Source organism: Alligator mississippiensis, chromosome 11 (genome assembly GCF_030867095.1).
Source record: "Alligator mississippiensis isolate rAllMis1 chromosome 11, rAllMis1, whole genome shotgun sequence".
Taxonomy (NCBI): domain Eukaryota; kingdom Metazoa; phylum Chordata; order Crocodylia; family Alligatoridae; genus Alligator; species Alligator mississippiensis.
In genome coordinates, this window is record NC_081834.1 from 55,689,332 (window position 1) to 55,699,043 (window position 9,712).

A 9,712-nucleotide genomic window follows, 5' to 3' on the forward strand; every position below is an offset into this window, starting at 1 on the left:
TGAAACTGCATCCTCTTCTGTCGATGATCCATCTCTAACCAGTTACTTCTTGTGCAATCAGGAGCAGATTCCCCTCCCAAAGGATGGACCCAGGGACCCAGGCCAGCCTCCCCCTCACCAGAGAGGCCAGCACCCAGGCAGAGGGACCCTGGCATGCAGACACTTCCATGCAGACCGGTGCCCTCTGCCTGGCTGAGGTGGGGTGCCAGGCTGGCCCAGGGCCCACATTGGAGGTGAGCACCCAGACCCAGGGGCATCATGGTCCACAATGGAGAAGATGGGGGAAAGGTATGAAGCTTGTTCTAGTGTTAGCTTGTGAGTGTGGGAATCTGTGTGAGGAGTGGAGGAAGGGCTGGAACCAGGACTCTAGGGAAGAACTAGATTTGAGGCTCCTGAGGCAGCTCTCAGCGACCATAAAAGCTAAAGAGGCGGTAGTCATGGGGGACCTAAACTACCCGGACATCTGCTGGGAGATGCAGACGGCAAAGTCCCACCGTTCACGCAGGTTTCTAACCTGTGTACAGGACCTCCACCTGACACAGGAGGTACACTGTCCCACTAGGGGGAATGCCTTACTGGATCTGGTATTGGCAACGGGGGATGACATGATAAGGGACCTCCAGATCGGTAGCCATTTGGGAGACAGTAATCACCTAATAATAGAATTCAACATAAGACGTTGAGTGGGTAAGGTAACTAGTAAGGTGAAAGTGCTAGACTTTAGGAAAGCTGATCTCAATGAACTCAGACGATTAGTCAAGGACGCACTGCAGAGTAGGAGTTTTGAAATGATGGGAGCCCAAGAAGGGTGGCTGTGCCTTAAGGAGGTGATCCTTCAGGCACAAAGCAAGACAATCCTGATGCGAGGAAAAAGAGGGAAAGGGGCCAGGAGGCTTCCTTGGCTGAGCAGAGAAATCCAGGAGGCTGAAGAGGTCCAGGTTCTCTAGTCTCTCCTCGTAGGGCTTGGCCTCCCAGGCCTTAACCATACGAGTGGCCCTTCTCTGGACCCTCTCCAGGTTATCCGCATCCCTCTAGAAGTGTGGCTCCCAGAATTGCACACAGTACTCCAACGCGGTCTGACCAGCGCCCGATAGAGGGGCAGTATCACCTCCTTAGATCTATTCGTCATGCATCTGCTGATGCATAATAAAGTGCCATTGGCTTTTCTGATGGCTTCGTCACACTGCCGGCTCATGTTCATCTTGGAGTCCGCTAGGACTCCAAGATCCCTCTCCACTTCCGTGCCACCCAGCAGGTCATTTCCTAGGCAGTAGGTGCACTGGACATTATTCCTCCCTAGGTGCAGCACTTTGCATTTCTTCTTGTTGAACTGCATCCTGTTGTTTTCTGCCCACTTGTCCTCCCCTCCCTCCATCCTACCCTGCCTGATCCGGGATGGGCCCACAGAATGCCAGTGTTGGTGATTCTGCCTCTCTGAGCACGTAAGTGGTTTCCTGTTCCTTCTAGGTTTCCACAGCCTCTTCTTTTGTCTCGTTGTCTTAAGCCTGCACACTTCAACTGAGGGGCCGCCATGGCCTTAGGGCTTCTTCAGGCTATAAGAAGCCTTTGAACATGCCCATAAGCCAGGCAGGCTGCAAGTACACCTGAGCTATAAGGCAAGGAAGATGCACAATTGTAAACAGCAAAGCAAGTGGCATGGTATGAGCCACTGCTGCATTGCTCTGATGTTCCACCTGTTCAGCTTTTTGGCTTTAAATGGAGTGCCCTCATCATAGAATCATATCATTGACAGATCATAGAATCACAGACTCATAGAAGTCGGGTCGGAAGGGACCTTGTAGGTCTTCAATTCTGAACCCCTGCCTGCGCAGGAGGAAAACTGGGCTCAACTGACCCCAGCCAGGTAGGCATCAAGCAGCTTCTTGAAGACCCCCAGGGTAGGAGCCAGCACCACTTCCGTTGGAAGTCGGTTCCAGATCCTAGCCGCCCTGACTGTGAAGTAGTTCCTATGGATGTCTAATCTAAACCTACTCTCCAACAACTTGTGACCATTATTCCTTGTTATCCCAGGGGGCACTAGGGGAAACAAGGTCTCCCCCAAACTCTTCTGGTCCCCCCTAGTGAGTTTATAGACAGTCACCAGGTCCCCCCTCACCCTTGTCTTGTGAAGGCTGAACAGGTTCAGGTCCTGTAGCCTCTCATTGTAGGGTCTGCCCTGCTGTCCCCAGATCATGCGGGTGGTCCTCCTCTGGACCCTCTCAATGTTGTCCACATGCCTCTTGAAGTGGAGTGCCCAGAACTGGACACAGTACTCCAGCTGTGGCCTGACCAGTGTCGCGTAGAGGGGGAGGATCACCTCCTTGGACCTGCTTGAGATGCACCTGTGGATGCATGATAAGGTCTGGTTAATGGGTAATGGGATTTCCAGCAGTGGGTTATTTTTCAAAAAAGGGGTCTGTTGTATTTTGAAAAAGACAAAACTTTCTAGGCTGACATATTAACAAGCCCCTGATCCTGCAGGAGAGGATCTGCTGGGAGCGAGAGAATATTGCCCAGGAGGATCCTGGAGAGCTCGAAGGAGCACAGCAGGACTAAACTGATCCTCTCTCAGTTTTGCTCTCTCCGAATACACACTTTGCTGCACCATGAAGTTGTGGAAGTCCCAATCTCAGTGGAGCGCTGCAACTCATGCCCCAAAGCTTTGGCCCTGGCAACTAGCCCTGCAGCTCCCATTCCCTCTCTGCAAACAGGCAGGCATTCATCCCTTGAGTGGGTTGGGGAGGGACACAGGGACACCATTTGAGCTTATATTTGAAAGGCTCTGGCTGGAGTGGGAGACGAGCTTGTGTTTTTCTCTTTTGCTGAGTATCCTGCTCCAGTTCTTCCCTCTCCTCCCCCCAGCACCAACCCCACGTGATCCTTTCCCAAAGATTAGAGTTATAGGCAAAGTGTCTGTGCGCATGTCTGCAATACGCTGGCTACTACCAGTGGGTACAACAGAACTAGCCTGTCCAAGTGCCTTACCAAAGGGTCTTCATTTTCTTGGTGTGGAAATAACAGGGGATTGATTTAACTCATACAGGTTTTTTGTTCTGCTTTCTTTTTCTCTCTCACAGGCAGAAGCCTGTCCTCTCAAGCCATCCTCACAAGGTTTCCTTCCTGTGAAGCAGTGTGTGGTTCCTGATGCACAAGGTAATTCCCATGTTACAAGAAGACATGCATAGGCCTCTTGCTTCAAAAGCAAGTCCCACAGTGATGGGTGAATGGCGATGGGCGCAGACATGTATGATTACCACAAGCCCCTGGTCACGGACCTTCCTTTAGTCACGGACCTGCACATACAGAGCCAATGATAGATGACGATGATTTGTACTTTGAATTGAGACAGGTGTGTAATTAGGCAGTTGCAATTATACCCCTCCTCCGCATATCCCTCCTCAGCTTTGACATAAATAGGCTAGGTTAAGAGTCTACAAACAACTGCTTATAATGAATTCACTACTGATTTTTAGCTTATTAATGACCCCCAGAGACCAAGGCTTATATGAAGAAGGCCATTTTGATATCAAGGAAAATGGATCCAGCAATGGAAGATAATTGATATCATTAATAATTTTCTTATCATGGACCCCACATCTAAACCACCTTGTTCCCTTTTCCTAAGGCAGAGCTGGACTACATTGAACAAGGTTCATATTGGAAAACTACCTGTTTTTTAAGTGGAATTGTATTAAAACCCCCAAGTATGAGTGGGACAAAATCCAAACTGTATCACATATCAGAGAGGACTGTCCTATCTGTCTTTGTCATGATTGAATTGAAGACCTGCACCAGGCTGCTGATGTTGCCTCTTCATGAGTATCATACTTGATACTGCCACTCTCGCCTTATCCCTCAGTGCCATTGCTGATAGGATGCTTAGAGCTTGTTCTGTTATTCGTATGCTGTACTCCATAGGATTCAAAGCAAAAAATGAAATGAAAGAAAGCCGTTGTGTAAGACCTCTGCTCACAACCCTGGCTCCTATTTGACTCTATCATAGTGCATGGCAAAGTCCACCTCAGCACGGCTACAATCTGAGCAGTGCAGGAACCCAGCTGCTATAACAGACGTAGCAGAAGTGCTTACGTCACGGCACGGTCAGTTCCTGACAATCTGCAGGTTCTGCTGAATCCCTGTCATCGACTGTCTCAGGCAGGACACGAGAAGTGGAGGAGAAGACAACCAGCCCCAACGGCTGCTGGATAGATCCTTGTTTGATATGTCCCCCCATGCCCATCCGCTTGGCCACAGAATGATGTCAGCAAAAGAAGCAACCAAAGAAGAGGTTCAATGTCAAGTGCTTCGAAACCTGCTAAAAGACATCACCCCCAACAGTGCCTGAGGGAGAAACGTGCCAAGTGCCCTGATGCTCTTGACACCACTGATCACTCAGGAAAGAGCAAGAGCTTCAAGAAAGGCATCCATGAGGCATGCCATTGATCCAAGGCTCCCCGACAAACAAACATCAGGACTGGTTCAATGAGAATGACAGCCTTCAAATGTATGTCTTTCAAATAGACACAAGACACAACAACATCAACTTTAAATAGAAGTGCCTGCATCAGTGATCTTCAGTACAGATCATTCATTCAATGGCCCCTTCCAAATGGACAGTTTTGCACACACAAGTGAAGAATGGTTTTTCCCTTTTGTGTGTGTTAGAAAAAGGCTCCACTGAATAAGTGTTTAATGTGTAACATGTAATAGAAAGATGGGACAATTTATTATGCCAGTGCTGCAAATCCTTATTAAGCCTTCCCTGGGCTCACATAAGGGCTGCTCTGAAGAGAAGGTGCCTCGGTTTGGTTTAGCACATCATTCTGCACGTTCCCTTGTCATTGCTTTCCATTTGCCCTTAGGGTTTTTTCCCCTCTACTTGCCAGAGGAGTCTAATCCCTTCCTCTGGCTGGAACAGGGCCAGGTTTCAGGTGGCAGATTACATCAGGATTTCTATGCAGGTACTGTCCATTTGGGACCTTTCACCTCTGAGGTCCAACTCCCTGGCCTGACACATGCAGAGATCCCAGTAAAAGTGAGGACATGGGGTCCCTCAGTGCTGTGGCAACTTGTGGCATCCAAGCCTGTCCTCTTCCCACCTCTTGTCACCGTGAGATATAAATGTCACCTGGGAAATGTCCGGGTTATCCTCTCCTTGCTCTTTTGGTGCTCAGGATCAGTCCTGCTGTGAGCATCTCACCAGAGCATGTCCACATGAGATACCACGGCTTCAATTTCCCCTGGAGAGGCCATGGCTGGTCACGAGCCCTGTTCTGCAGGGCACTGCTATATCCAGCCATCTTTTCCTTCTAGCACTGGAGTCACTGGGATTCATGGCAAGAAATCAGGGTCCCAGTTCATCCCAACTCACCACTCCGGCAGGGTCCCCTCTAGGATACCTTGCTTGAAGTCTTCCCCAGGACCAGATCCAGGAAGACAGAGCAGGCCAGAGACCACAAGAGAAGTTGACACCATGCTACACCTGCCATTGCTGAAGAGGTGCGTTGTCTGCCAATAGCAGAGGGCTAGGGGAGGGCCTGACTGCCCCTTACTGGTGACCAGCAAGCAGGTGGGACAGTCTGCAGCACAGGACAGGAGCATCTCTAGAGTAGGCAGGAGCTGCCTTGTGATGGGTGGAGGTGATACGAGGAGAGGAGCATGAGGGGAGATGCTGATTAAATGTTAGAGGCAGGTGGCCCTGACAGTCTATCAGGAGCTATTTTAACAGCAGACTGCAGGGCTGGGTACATGGAAGGGGCTGGGCCTCGCTTTGGTATTCAATTTAATACTCATGAAACTCTAACTTCAAGCGATAATTAAAATAAGGACAAACCATGTGGGAAAAGCATTCCATCCATGTTAAATAGTTTCCCATCACGGAGATGCCACCACTCCTCTAGGCAGCCTAATCCAATGTCTGGCCTTTCTCATGGTCAGAAAGTCCCTGGTGAGGCCTCCCCAGTGCTGAATAGAGGGGAAGAGTCATTTCCCTTGACAAACACGTGACGGTCCTGTGCATACAGCCCAGGATGAGACCTGTGTCCTCCCTGATATAAACTTGTGGCCATCCAGGTTGATTTTGGGTCAAGTTGTCTTATTCTATTAGCAGGGTCAGGGTCCAGCTCTGCTCTCACCCTAGCGTGATTGTGCCTCTCAAAGGAGGACCCATGATCCCCCCATCTCTGACCACCTGTTCTGCAAGGAGCATGTGGCAAGCGGGCCCCAGAGGGCAGGAAGCATGGGCTTCCCAGATGCTGTCTTGACCTGGACCCCTGATCTGAAAGCTTGCAGAGGAATAAGTCAGCGTGAACATGACAAGATAACTGTTGCTCCTCTTAGGACCTGAGCCCTGAGACAAGGAAGCTGTGAGAATTGCCCTCGCCCTGATGCCTGAGTTCAGACAAGGCCTGGAGGAGCCCGGAGGTAGTTGGGAAGCTCTGCAGACATTGTCTCTCTTACAACATATGGACCCAGATATGTCTTTGCAAATAGTTTCATAGTTTCATAGTTTAATAGTTGGTAGAGTCAGAAAGGACTGAGCAGATCATCAAGTCCGACCCCCTGCCATGGGAGGAAAGGATGCTGGGGTCAAACGACCCTGGCTAGGTGATTATCTAGCCATTCACTGGACTCTCTCCAATCTTTCCACATCCTTTCTGCCGTGGCGGGGCCCAAAACTGAACACGGCGCTCCAGATGCGGCCCCACCAGCGCCGAACAGAGAGGAATAACCACCTCCCCTGACCTGCTGGCAACACTCCTACCAGTGCAGCCCAGTATGCCATTAGCCTTCTTGGCAACAAGAGCACCATGTTGGCTCATATTAGATCACTTCCCACTGTAACCCCCAAGTCCTTTTCTGCAGAGCTGCTACCCAGCACCGGTGCACGCGATTCTTCCGTCCCAAGTGCAGGACCCTGCACCCGTCCCTATTGAACCTCATGAGATTTCTTTTAATCCAATCCTCCAATTCCTCCAGGCCTCTGAACCCGAACCCTACCCTCCAGCATATTTACCACTCCCCCCAGCTTGGTGTCAGCTGCAGACTTGTTGGGCACGCACTCTATGCCGTCTTTCAGGTCGTTGATGAAGACATTGAACAAAACTGGCCGCAGGACCAACCCCAATCCACTTAATACCAGCTGCCAACTAGACATCGAGCCATTGACTACTACCCTCTGAGCCCAATGCTCCAGCCAGTTTTCCATCCACCTTACAGTCCACTCATCCAACTTGTATTTCCTTAGCTTGCCTGCAAGAATGCTGTGGGAGACTGTATCAAAAGTCTTGTTAAAGTCAAGGGATACCACATCCATCAATCTTCCCACATCCACAGAGCCAGTCACCTCATCGTAGAAGGCAACCAGGCTGGTCAGGCATCATCTTCCCTTGGTGAATCCATGCTGACTGTTCCTAATCACCTTCTCCTCCTCTAAGTGCTTAGAAATGGATTCCTTGAGGATCCGCTTAGTGATTTTTCCAGGGACTGAGGTGAGGTCGACTGGTCCACAGTTCCCTGGATCCTCCCTCCTCCCCCGCTTAAAGATGGGCATTATGTATGTCCTTTTCCACCTACCCATACTAGAGAGATGTTTGTGCTGAGGTCAGACAAAAGTGCAATCTAATGCCTTCATGGCTTAGTGTGGGGCTCTGGGCTGGTCACACCAGCGCCTGCAGGGATGGAGCAAAGACAGAACCGGAGATAGCCTTTAGGCTGCAAATGGGCCCAAAGGGAACCTTGCCCATTGGGTGGGGAGAGGGGATGTGGGCTAGGGACCCCTGGGGACTCCTCTGTCACTGATGCTCTTGCCTGTAGTGATGGCCAAAAAAGCTGCCGTTCTCACGTTCAAGTGTTCAAGGGAGAAGATGTCCCACTAAGGTGACTGGATCAGATGGAGGCTGCAGGACAGGGACATTTCCCTAACTGGTACACTCAAATCTGAGAAAGGCCCTGAAGACATTTGACCCAGTAGGAAGAACAGGTATGGAGAGATCCTCCCCACACAACTGCATTGCAGGAACGCTTGCTAAAGCACACCAGCAGGAAGCTGACATGCAGAGACATGGGGATCTGGATCCCCTTTCACTTCATCCACCTAAATGGCACGTATGCAGCCATGCAGCTATAGCGACAGGCTTGCAACAACATATGTTCAGCAACCACTGCTCCTTCTAGATTGTGGTGTTTGCATGCTGTCACCCAGACCTGCAGTGCTAAGCCTGGGCAGGAGTTTTTGCAGGAGTGGCGGCTGCCCAGACGCTCCATCCCTGATTTAGGCCCCTGAGATAATCCAAAGGCCAGGCTCAGTCCAGAGGTTTGCTCCTTCCAGCAGCAACAGATACTTGCTTCGATACATATGTGCAAGCCCAAATCTCCATGAAGCCAAACAATATAATGATGGATCCTGCAGGAGAATGTCTTGCCATATTTCAAGCCACTGGTGGTTAAAGCCCAAGGTCAGTGAGGAAGGGATGAAGCCCGTATCATGCAGGTAACAAGGCAACAAGCTGGAGGGTAAGGTGGCTGCTCCTGTGGGTTGTGGGGGAATCTGGGTTTTTATCCCATGTCCTTTCTCCATGGTGCAAGGGGCCAAGCCCATATCATGCAGGGGGACTTTGCACTTGCACTTCTTGCTTTCCAACAACCAACTTGACCCATCAGATCACAGGGCAGGGATCATGTGGCCGCTTTCCAGCCTCAAGCCCCACTAGAAGTGGACCCTCCCGCAATCAGGACAGGGGTGGTACATAGGCCCAGAGCAATGCAACAAGCTGGAGGGTAAGGTGGCTGCTCCTGTAGGTTGTGGGGGAAATCTGGGTTTTTATCCCATGCCCTTGCTCCCTGGGGCAGAAGTTTCTCTGTGCAATGGGCATTAGACGCATGGTGCAATGGGTGAGCTCCCAGAGGAGGTCTGGGGAACGGCTGCAGTCATTCCTCACCTGTGACCTACAGGGTTTAGCACCTTGCTAAAAATGTGGTTGCACATTCAGACACCCCTTATGTGTGGTGAAGGGTCCAGAAGTGGGGGAAATGCCTGAGTCCTCTGACTATTAGGGAAAAAGCTCTTGTAGCGAACAGTTTTGGGGCACAGCAAGGAAACCTTTGAGAACAATGTTCCTGCTGCTGCGGTCTGAAGGCTGCTGAGCCAAATCAGCACAGAGCACAAGTTGTGCAGGGAAAGCAAGGTCCGGTGACCGAGCACCTGGGGAGAAGCAAACCAAGTTGCCAAGAGCAGAAAGTGAGGCCCAGGTTGTTCTCTGCTCTGACGGCTGCGACGTGCCAGGCAGGCGGGCGAGCAGCAGCCCCAGGGAGGGCGGCAGAGCCATGCACACAAGCAGGAGCCCAGACGCGTGCTACCTGTGCCAGCAGGACCAGCCTGCCTGGACCTGAAGGGCTTCCCCAAGCCTGAGAGCAAGGCCAGGGTGTCCTGGGAAAGACACAAAGTCTCTTGCAGCAGGGAGCAGGGCACAGAGGTTGCCCCTGCTCCCGGGGCCTCTCCCCCACCAGACCTTTCCCAGGAGGTTCGGGGTGATGGGGCCTGAGTGTGGGCTCTCCCTGGGGTGGAGCGGGGCAGCCCTGGGGGGGCCGGCAGGGCCCTGGGGGTCAGGCCTGGGCTGGGCTCAGCTCCTGCCCTTGGGTCGTGCTGAGCAGGGACAACGTGCAGGGCAGGAACCCCGGATGCGCCTTGCAAATCTGCTCCCGCTTTGCTGCC